Below are 11,925 nucleotides of genomic sequence, written 5' to 3' on the forward strand. Positions count from 1 at the left end.
ACCGTGCGTGGCTAATTTTTGTATGTTTAGAAGAAATGGGGTTTCACCCTGTTGACCAGGCTGGCCTCGAACTCCTGACTTCAGGTGATCCACCCGTCTCAGCCTCCCAAAGTGCTGGGATTACAGGCATGAGCCACCGCACCCAACCTGGGGGTAGAATTCAATTTCCAGAGTTGCTACGTTACTTTATTTTAAATATTCAGTTTTCAACAAAAATTATGAGATGTGCAAAGAAACCAAAAATTTTAACCCATAAATAGTGTCCAGGATAGCCAAAACTAACTTGCGAAAGGAGAACAAAATTGGAAGACTCAGACTTGCCAATTTTAAATCTCACTACAAAACTATAGTAACCAAGACCGTGTCATGGAATAATGGAACTGACATATAGGTCAATGTGATATAATTGAAGGTATAAAATTAAGCCCATCTGTGATCAATTGATTTTTGATATGGATGTCAATACCATTCAATGGGGAGAGAACAGTATTTTCAGCAGTTGGCATTGGGATAGCCTAATGCAGAAGAATAAATTTGAAGTGCTACTTTACACCATATGCAAAAACCAATTGAAAATATTTTGTCTTAGTCTATCTGTGCTGCTATAACAAACTACTACAGTCCAGATAACTTACAAAGAATATAAGTTTATTTCCTCACAGTTCTGGAGGCTGGGAAGTCCACAATCAAAGCAGTAGCATATGATGTCTGGTAAGGGCCTGGTCTCTGCTTCCAAGATGGTGCCTTGAATGTTGTACCCTCCAGAGGGGAGAAATACTGTTCTTCTCATGGCAGAGAAAAGGAAGAGGCAGAATTCACTCCCACAAGCCCTTTTATAGTGACATCGACCCATTCATGCGGGCAGATCACATCACTCATTAGGCCCCACCACCCAACACTGTAGCAGGTGTGAATTATGTTTCAACTTCAGTTTTGGAGGGCACTAAAACATGTAAACCATACCGTGAATCAAAGGCCTAAGTGAAGGAGCTGAAACTATAAATATCTTAGAGAAAAACATAGGCATGGAATAAATCTTCATGACTTTGGATTACCCAAAGTTTCTTAGATTTGGCACTAAAACCACAAGGAACTAAATAAAATATAGGTAAATTGTAATTCAACAAAGTAAAAAACCTTTGTGCATTAAAGAACACTACCAAGAAAATGAAAAGACAGTTCTCAAAATGAGAGAAAATATTTGCTAATGATATATCCCATAAGGATCTAATAGCTGGATTATAGAAAGGCCTCTTACAACTTAACAAAATGACAACCCAATTTAAAAAATGAGGCATTTACTTGATTATAAATTTATACAAAGAAGACATACAAATGACTGAAAAGCACGCAAAAAGATGGTCAACATCATTAGTCATTAGGGAAATGGAAATCAGAACAATGAGATACCACTTTTCATCTACTAGAATGGCTATATTTTTTAATAAAATATGAGTGTTGAAGAAAATATGGAAAAATTATAACCACAATTTATTGCTAGTGGAATAAACAGTGGTATATTCACTGTGGGAAACAGTTTAGAAGTTCCTCAAAGACTTATACAGTTATGGGTTGCTTAATGATGGGATACTTAAGAGAAATGCATTGTTAGGCAATTTTGTAACTATGCAAACATCATAGAGTGTACTTACACAAACCTAGGAGGTGTAGCCTACTGCACACCTAGGCTGTATGGTATAGACTATTGCTCATGGGCTACACACCTGTACATCATATTATTGTACTGAATTCTGTAGGCAATTGTAACACAATTATGTGCATTTGTGTAACTAAGCATATCTAAACACAGAAAAGACAACAAAAATACAATATGAAAGATAAACATTTCACACCTCTATAGGGCACTTATCATGAACAGAGCTTAAAAAATTGGAAGTTGCTCTGAGTGAATGAGCAGTGAGTGAATGTGAAGGCCTATGACCTTATTGTATGTTACTGTAGACTATACACATGGTACACTTAGGCTATACTAAATTCATAAAAATACTTTTCTTTCTTTCTTTCTTTCTTTTTTTTTTTTTTTTTTTTTTTTTTGTCACCCAGGCTGGAGGGCAGTGGTGCAATCTCGGCTCACTGCAACCTCTGCCTCCTGGGTTCAATTTTCCTGCCTCCATTTCCAGAGTAGCTGGGATAACAGATGCATGCCACAATACTGGCTAATTTTTTGTAGTTTTGGTAGAGACAGGGTTTCACCATGTTAGCCAGACTGGTCTCGAACTCCTGACCTCGGTTGATCCACCCACCTCCAATCCTTCCCAAAGCGCTAGGATTACAGGCGTGAGCCACCACCCCTGGACAATATTTTTCTTTCTTCAGTAAGTTAACCTTAACATACTGTAACATTTTTGCTTTATAAATTTTTAATTTTTTAAACTTCTGATTCTTTTGTAGTAACATTTAGCTTAAAACAAACATTGTACAGCTGTGCAAAAATATTTTCTTTAAATCCTCATTCTATTAACTTTGTTCTGTTTTAAAATTGTTTTACTTTATTTTTTTACTTTTAAACTCTTTTGTTAAAAACTAAGGCATGAACATACACATTAGCCTAGGTCTATACTGGGTCAGGATCATCTATATCAATGTCTTCTACCTCCACATCTTGTTCCACTAGAAAGTCTTCAGGAGCAGTAACATGCATGGAGCTGTCATCTCCTATCATAACAATGCCTTCTTCTGGAATTTCTCCTGAAGAACCTGCCTGAGCCTGTTTTGCATATTAACATTTTTTTTCACTAGAAAGAGTACACTCCAAAATAATGATATGAAGTATAGATAATATATAAACTAGTAACATATTTATTTATTAACATCATCCAGTATTAATATTATATGTACCATACTTAAGTGTGTGTGTTGTATATCATCTACCACATAACCATGTTTCTTTCAACAAAGGACTGCATGTGCAATGGTGGTCCCCTAAGATTATATTGGAGCTGAAAAATTCCTATCACCTAGTATTTACTACATTCTGCTTTTTAATTCTTATTTTAGAGTATAATTATTATTTTTTAAAGAAAAGTAAATACACACCAGCCTCAGATGGATCCTTCAGGACGACTTCCGCAAGAAGACATTGCATTCATAGGAGATGACAGCTCCCTGCATTATTGCCCCTTCATGAAGATGTTTCGGTGGGACAAGATGTGTAGGTGGAAGACAATGATATTGATGATCCTGACCCTGTGCAGGCCTAAGCTAATGTGTGTGTTTGTGTTTTAGTTTCTAACAAAAAGTTTAAAAAACAGACCAAAAAAAATTGTAATAGAAAAAAAATGCTTATAGAATAAGAATAAAAAGAAAAAAATTTTGTACAGGTGCTCAATGTGTTTGTGTTCTAAGCTAAGAGTTATTACAAAAGAGTCAAAAAGTTAAAAAAAATTAAATTTTATAAAGTAAAAACATTTTAGTAAGCTAAGATTTACTTGCTATTGGAGAAAGAAAAATATTTTTATAAATTTTGCGTAGCCTATGTATGCAGTGTTTACAAATCCTCGGTAGTTACAGTAATGTCCTAGGCCTTCACATTCACTCACTCTGACTTAATGAATCACCCAGAGCAATTTCCAACCCTGTATGCTCCATTTATGGTAATTTCCCTATTTAGATATACCATATTTTATGTTTTTAATCATATTTTTACTCTAACTTTTCTATGGTTAGATATACAAATACTTACCATTATGTTATAATTGCCCATAGTATACAGTACAGCAACATTCCATACAGGTAGCCTAGGAACAATAGGCTCTACAATATAATCTATGTGTGTAGTAGACATACCTGCTAGATTTGTAAGTTCCCTCTGATGTTTGCAAAACAACAAAATTTCTTAAGGACACATTTCTTAGAATGTATCCATGTTGTGAAGCAATGCATGTCTACTTTTATACTCCTGGCAGTAGGCTTGTTTGCACTGGCATCACCACAAAAATGTGAATAATGTATTGCCGTACAGTGTCACTAGGCAATAGGAATTTTTCAGCTCCATTGTTATCTTATGGATCCACCGTTGTATATGAGGTCCCTCATTGACCAATATGGCATTATGTGGTACATGATTGTAGATAGAGTTATCACATGACCCAGAGATTCCACTCCTAGGTATACACCCAAATGAATTGAAAATAGATGTTCAACAAAAAGACATACACAAATGTTCATAGCAGCACTATTCATAGCAAGCAAAAGCCATCTAAATGGCTGCCAACCCAATAATGAATGAACACATGTGATATATTTATACAATGGTAAATTACTCAGACATAAAAAATAAAGTATTCATACATGCTAACAAAATGGATTAACCTTATAAAACATGGTAATAGGAAGAAGCCAGTTACAAAGGGCCAAAGGTTGTAGGATTCGTTTTATTTGGAAAGTACAGAATAGCAAATGTGTAGAGATAGAAAGTAGATTAGTGGTTTCCTGGAGTTAGTGGGAAAAGGTATACAGAGTGACTACTAACGGGTATAGGGTTTCTTTCTGAAATGAGAAAACTGTTCAAAAATTAGATGGTGGTGATGCTCCATAACTTGTAAATATACTTAATTCCACATTTTCAAATGGGGTATTTTATGGTATGTGTATTACAGTAAAATACTTTTTAAAATTTATAAATGGTTTATTTTTAGAAGTAGTAGAAATAGCAATATAAATGGAATATTATTTCTTTCCCCTCTTATCTGTTTGGAAATGTAATCTGTGTTCTTTGTAATATCATCAGAAGTCTTGTTCTAGGTCAATTTGCTAAAAATATATTTGTTCTATGATCAGTTCACTAAATGTCTAGATGACAAAAAAAGGTAGACAAAAATCTATACCCAGATTTAAGACAGTTAACCACAGGAATTTTGCTACAAAAGAGGAATGGGATATGGACAAATTCAGACACAGAAATATAAAAATAGAGAAAATAGTAAAATGTTTCTAAGAGAAACCTTATCCATTCACATCAAAAGCATTAAATATCTGAGTAATATTTAGAGTCTAAAATGTGAAACACGTGTGAAGTTAAAGTTGAATCTAACTGGATTAAGAAATACCCAGCTAATTATTTTTGGTGATGTAAATGTACTTGAGAAAAAAATCAACAATAGTTCAGAGACTTGGACTTTTTGTTACCTCAGATGTTAGCCAAGTTGGTGTAGGGTGAGGAATTAGCTTGTGTCTCTAACACCTTGGAGAGGCATGACCCAACCAGTCCAAACTGTGACTGAGATCTGAGTTCTACTGAATTTCTGAAAAAAAAAAAAAATTCTAGAGAAATAAAGGAGATCACTTATAATATAAAAATCTAGAAAGTACCACGTCTATTGTTAATTGTTGCTACTACATTTCTTTGTGGTTACTTTGTATATGTCTAAGGTACCTTTGTAAATGTTAAAACCAAGAATAAATCACTTAAAACCAAGAATATCTCATAATAAAGAGAAGAATGTATGTTACTTGTTACAGGAAGCATGAGGACAAATAACATGAGTTACGGAGCATCATTTTTAAGTTAAGAATTATTTAGGCAAGTGGGCTGATTAATATTAACGTGACAGTGGAGATCATTAATTGTCCCTTTCAAAGCTGTCATCATTTCTTTGTTTTCAGACAGCTGCATATGCCTTGTTCTCCAATTCTGTTCTCAGAGCCTTTTGAGGCACTTCAGTTCTGTTTGTTATGCTGCGGAAAGAAGTGTGGCAGCATGTATAAACTCCAGAGGTTCACAATATCAAATGGGAAGCAGCTGCTAGGTAGATAAAAGTGTTTGTAGAGCCTTTTGTCTGGGAGCCAGGGGGACGTAGGGATTATGTCTTTGGCATAAGGGTAGCAATATAATGCAGGGATATATGCCATGGCATAAAGTAAGTTAAGATTCACTGCTCTCTTGCTTTAAGTGAGTCAATAGCATTAGGCTAAATGTACCTCTTCTTCCCCCTAAAGGATGGAGAGCTGTTAAAAGCTTTAAGGTGCTTAAAAATATAATGTTTTATGCTGAGCAAGTCTAGAAGAAGGAAAGCTGCTATAAAATATCGTCTACAGATTTTCAGGTGGAATGGTTGTGGTGTCATTATTTCTCCTTACTATTTTATTAAATATGTAGAAATAAAACATACACAAGGGAAATGAATTTTTTTAATATTATCTAACCTCACTATCTGAATGCAAAGTACGTGGCTGAAAAAGACTAAAAGGGATGATTGTTGTAATCACAAGAATCTTTTAAATTCTGTAAGTAAGAACCCCTTTCAGCTAGATTTTAAATTCTTTAAGTAAGAATAACCCCTTTTAGCAAGATTTTGTAGGCCTTTTTTGAAAAGTGGGTCTGGCGTAGTCTTTACTCCAGGGCATGATCCTTATACCCAAGGTACAGCCTTTCTTGTCTCAGTAGAATGGATGGTATGTGAACAGGATCGCTTGGCTTCCATACAATAACACGGATGATCAGAATGTCAAATCAGACTTACAAAAAAAGAGATCTCACAGAATGTCAAGAATTGGCAGTATTTAAGGGACACAGGTGGTGTGAGACACACAGAGAGCATGGAGATTTCTGGGCCCATAACGGAGCTCCTAGGGTCCATATTCACACATTAGCATGGCTCTGGCCCAGTTGTCACATGAGGTTTCTATATAGTGTATGCTGAACATCACTTACATAAAAGGGAGCTGTTTTGGTCATGAAACATCTTCCATTTGTAATTACATAGTTCTTGTGACATTTATCAAAGAGCCAGGACTCAAGATTAGATACATTCTACTTTCACTATTACAGAGAAGAGGATTCTCCTGCTTGTGAATACCAGTAGCATATTTGTCAGGAGGCCTGTCACTACTGTCACACGTTGCAGAGGTGTTTTTGCAAGAGAATCTGACTGAGTCATCTTTTTTACCCAGGGGTCTTCCAGGAAAGGGAGAGAAAGCATTGAAGTCCTGTAGCTTTTTCTCTGTTTTAGTATTTTTATTGTTTAATGTTTTCATTTTGAGACAGGGTCTCTGTTGCCCAGGCTAAACTGCAGTAGCAGGATCATGGCTCACTGCAGCCTCAAACTCCTGAGCCCAAGCAATCCTCCAGGCTTAGTTCCCTGATTAGCAAGAATTATAGGCATGTGCCACCACCCCTGGATAATTTTTTTTTTTTTTAATTCTTTTAGAGATGGGGCCTGGCTATATTGCCCAGGCTGGTCTCAAACTCCTGGCCTCAAAAGATCTTCCTGCCTTGACCTCCCAAAGTGCTGGAATTACAGGTGTGAGCTACCATGCTTGACAGTCCTCTTCTTCATATATCCCTGTGTCAATTCTTGGTCAAGGTCTTCTTGCCACACATTTCTCGTTTATTTTTATAGTTTATTTTACATAATTTTCTGAAACATTTTGTGCAAAAGCATAATCTTAGAAACATTCCATCAAATACCAGTATTTGAACTCTCTCATGGTGAGTAAGAATTATAACTCAATTGTTATATTTCTTCAATTTTTCAATTATCCAAAGGTTTTAGTATGTATTGATGTCAACATTTAAGTACACATGTAATTTTTCTAAGGTCTAAATCTTCTTTTAGTTGTCCATGTTTCCTTCAGTGAAGTTCCCCTCAACAGGGATCTGGAAACAGACTCTTTCCTGGACTGAACTCTAGTCAGACTCTTCTCAGCCCTCTAGGCCTCTACCTTAGTGTTCAGAATTATCAAGCCTGCATTGCCCAGTTGTAACAAGAATCTTACTAAGTCAGTTTAGACAGAACTCTGCACCCTTGATAGCTAATCATCTTCAATATCTGATCAAAATCTTCAGCCACTACCCTTCATATTTGATCAATCTGGCCTGCCTTCAGTAAGAATCCTGACACATCAGATTAGCAAGAATCCTCTTTACTCCTGATGTTTCCTGTTAATATTTTTCTATCCAGTAACCCCATGCTTCTTAGCTATAAATCTCCACCTGTACACACTGTATTTGGAATTAAGCCAAGTATCATACCAAGGTCTTTTCCTCTTTTGCAACAATTCCTGGGGGGAAAAAATCTGGTTTTTATGCTTTAACTACTGTCCAGCTTTTGTTTCCTTTGACCCTCTAAATTATCCTCCTAAAATGCTTTTCATCCTGGAGTCATCATCTACAAAATTGTATTTTTTATTTGACTTTATCAACAAACTCAAAACTCCTTTGTTACACAATATACTTTTAGCAAAAGGTTAATGTTTGGCACATCATACATCATTTACAATTATAGTATCATTCTCTGTTCCTTCTCAGCCAGAATGATATTCCCAATGAACCACACATCAAGTACCTGCGGGGATGACTTGAGGCCATAGTTCAATAATTACAGATCCATTCTGTTGTTCGGTCGTAATAAAACCTCAGATAGCGTGGTGCCAGTTTTTACTGACATTGGCATCTGGATATCATTATGCAGTATTGTCCAGCTACATTCCATAAGGACCATATAGTGTTGTTTTTTTATTTGTACCATGTGGAAGACAACCCTCCCTCCCACTAATCCCTGGCTTTTTAAAAATCTTGTTTGTGTTCCCAGGGTAATAGAGAACAGTTGGTCTCCTATTGTCCAGTGAGATTCTTCCATGATCTCGTCTTATCATGGTTTTCCCATACATGTACCATCCTAGCCCAATCTCCGACCATTAAAGACATCAAATTTCATAATGATTAGAACATCCAGTAATCCTTTCAGTGGAGGATAAATTTTTTCCCAGCAATGAGGGTAGTTCTAGTTTTTTATTAGGATAATTATTTCTTTCTTTGTTTGTTTTTCTTTCTTTCTTTTTTTCTTTTTCCTTTTTGAGACAGAATCTCACTCTGTTGCCCACGCTGGAGTGCAGTAGCACGATCTTGGCTCACTGTAACCGAGGCCTCCTGGGTTCACACGATTCTTGTGCTTCAGCTTCCTGAGTAGCTGAGATTACAGGTGTCCACCACCACACCTGAATTTTTGTATTCTTAGCTGAGATGGGTTTCACCATGTTGGCCAGGCTGGTCTCAAACTCCTGACCTCAAGTGATCCGCCTGCCTTGGCCTCCCAAAGTGTTGGGATTACAGGCGTGAGCCACTGCACCTGGCCTAGGATAATTATTTCATTTTTCTACTCTTATGTAACTTTATTTTTTTCCCAGGCTGATTTCAATCCAGTGTCCTAGAAGAGAGGTTCCTCCAGTGTCTATTTTGGTTAGCTGGTCTTTTAAATGCATTTTTGAAAGATAATGTTGTTGGATATGCAATTATTGTTTGATGGAATATTTTTTTCTTATGTTTAAAATATTTTAGTACATCCTCTTGCTTACATGGTTTCTAATGAGAAGTCCACTATAATTCTTACCCTTGTTTCTTATAGGTTTTTATCTTTTTACTTCCCTCAATATTTTCCTTTTGTGTTTGGTTATTTGGAGTTTGAATATTATATACATAGGTATAGATTTTTTAATTTTTAATTCTTATGGATACATAATAGTGGTACATATTTATGGGCACATGTGATATTTTAATTCGTGCATACAATGATCAAATCAGCGTAACTCAGATATCCATTACCTCAAATATTAATTTCTTTGTGTTCAGATCATTTCAAATTCACTCCTTTAGTCATTTTGAAATATACAATAAATTATTGTTACCTATTATTATCCTATTGTGCTATTGAACACTAGATTTTAGTCTTTCTAGCTAACTGTATTTTGTACCCATTATTTAACCCTTCTTTTTTGAATTTGAATTTGAATTTTTTATTTCAATAGGTTTTTGGGGAACAGGTGGTGTTTGGTTACATGAATAAGTTCTTTAGTGGTGATTTCTGAGATTATGGTGCACCCATCACCTGACCAGTGTAAAATGTAACCAATGTGCAGACTTTTATCCCTCACCCACCTCCCACCCTTTCCCCTGAGTGTCATAAGTCCATTGTATCATTCTTCTGCCTTTGCGTCCTCAAAGCTTAGCTCCCACTTATGAGTGAGAACATACAAGTTTGGTTTTCCATTCCTGAGTTACTTCACTTAGAATAATGATCTCCAGTTCCCTCCAGGTTGCTATGAATGCCATTATTTCATTCTTTTTATGGCTGAGTAGTATTCCATGGTATAGATACACATTTTCTTTATCCACTCATTGACTGATGGGCATTTGGGCTGGTCACATGTTTTTGCAATTGCAAATTGTGCTGAAATAAATATGCATGTGCAAGAATCTTTTTCATAATATGACTTCTTTTTCTTTGGATAGATAACCAGTAGTGGGATTGCTGGGTCAGATGGTAGGTGTACTTTTAGTTCTTTATGGAATCTCCACACTGTTTTCTGTTTCCCATAGTGGTTGTACTAGTTTACATTCCCACCAACAGTGTAAAAGTATTAATTTTTCACCACATCCATGCCAACATCTTTTTTTTTTTTTTTTTACTTTTTGATTATGGCCATTCTCACAGGAATGAGGTGGTATTACATTGTGGTTTTGATTTGCATTTCCCTGATAATTAGTGATACTGAGCATTTTTCTCCCATATGTTTCCTGGCCCTTTGTATGTGTTCTTTTGAGAATTGTCTATTCATGTCCTTAGCTCACTGTTTGATGGGATTATTTGTTTTCTTCTTGCTGACTTGTTTGAGTTCCTTGTAGATTCTGGATATTAGTCCTTTGTCAAATGTATAGATTGTGAAGATCGTCTCCAACTCTGTGGGTTGTTTGTTAACCTTGTTGATTATTTCCTTTGCTGTGCAAAAGGTTTTTAGTTTAATTAAGTTCCATCTATTTATGTGTGTGTGTGTTTTGTTTGCATTTGCTTTTGGGTTATAGGTTATGAAGTCTTTGCCTAAGCCCATATCCAGAAGGGTTTTTCCAATGTTATCTTCTAGAATCATTATGGTTTCAGGTCTTAGATTTAAGTCTTTGATCCATCTTGAGTTGATTTTGTATAAGATGAGAGATGAGGATCTAGATTCATTCTTTCACATGTGGCTTGCCACATATCTCAGCACCATTTGTTGAATAGGGTGTCTTTTCTCCACTTTATGTTTTTGTTTGATTTGTTAAAGATCAATTGACTGTAAGTACTTAGATTTATTTCTGAGTTATCTATTCTGATCCATTGGTGTATGTGCTTCTTTTTATACCAGTATCATGCTGCTTTGGTGACTATGGCCTTAGAATATAGTTTGAAGTTGGGTAAAGTGATGCCTCCAAATTTGTTTGTTTGTTTGTTTCTTCTTAGTCTTGCTTTGTCTATGCAGACTCTTTTTTGGTTTCATATGAATTTTAAGATTGTTTTTTCTAGTTCTCTGAAGAATGATGGTAGTATTTTGATGGGGATTACATATAATTTTAGATTGCTTTTTGGCAGTATGGTCTTTTTCACATTATTGGTTCTACCCAACCATGAGCCTGGGATGTGTTTCCATTTGTTTGTGTCATCTATGATTTCTTTCAGTAGTGTTTTGCAGTTTTCCTTGTAATGGTCTTTCACTTCCTTGGTTAAGTATATTCTTAAGCACTTTATTATTTTTTTATTTTTTGCAGCTATTGTAAAAGGGGTTGAGTTCTTGATTAGATTCTCAGCTTGGTCACCTTTGGTGGATAGCAGAGCTATTGATTTGTTTACATTAATTTTGTATCCTGAAACTTTGCTGAATTCATTTATCAGTTCTAGGAGCTTTTTGGATGAGTCTTTGGTGTTTTCTAGGTATACAATCATATCATCAGCAAACAGTGAGAGTTTGACTTCCTCTTTAATGACTTGGATGCCCTTTATTGCTTTTCCTTGTCTGATTACTCTGGTTAGGACTTCCAGTACTATGTTGAATAGAAGTGGTAAAAGTGGGCATCCTTGTCTTCTTCCAGTTCTCAGGGGGAATGCTTTCAACCTTCCCCATTCAGTATAATGTTGGCTGTGGGTTTGTCATAGA

Source organism: Macaca thibetana, chromosome 3 (genome assembly GCF_024542745.1).
Source record: "Macaca thibetana thibetana isolate TM-01 chromosome 3, ASM2454274v1, whole genome shotgun sequence".
NCBI lineage: Eukaryota > Metazoa > Chordata > Mammalia > Primates > Cercopithecidae > Macaca > Macaca thibetana.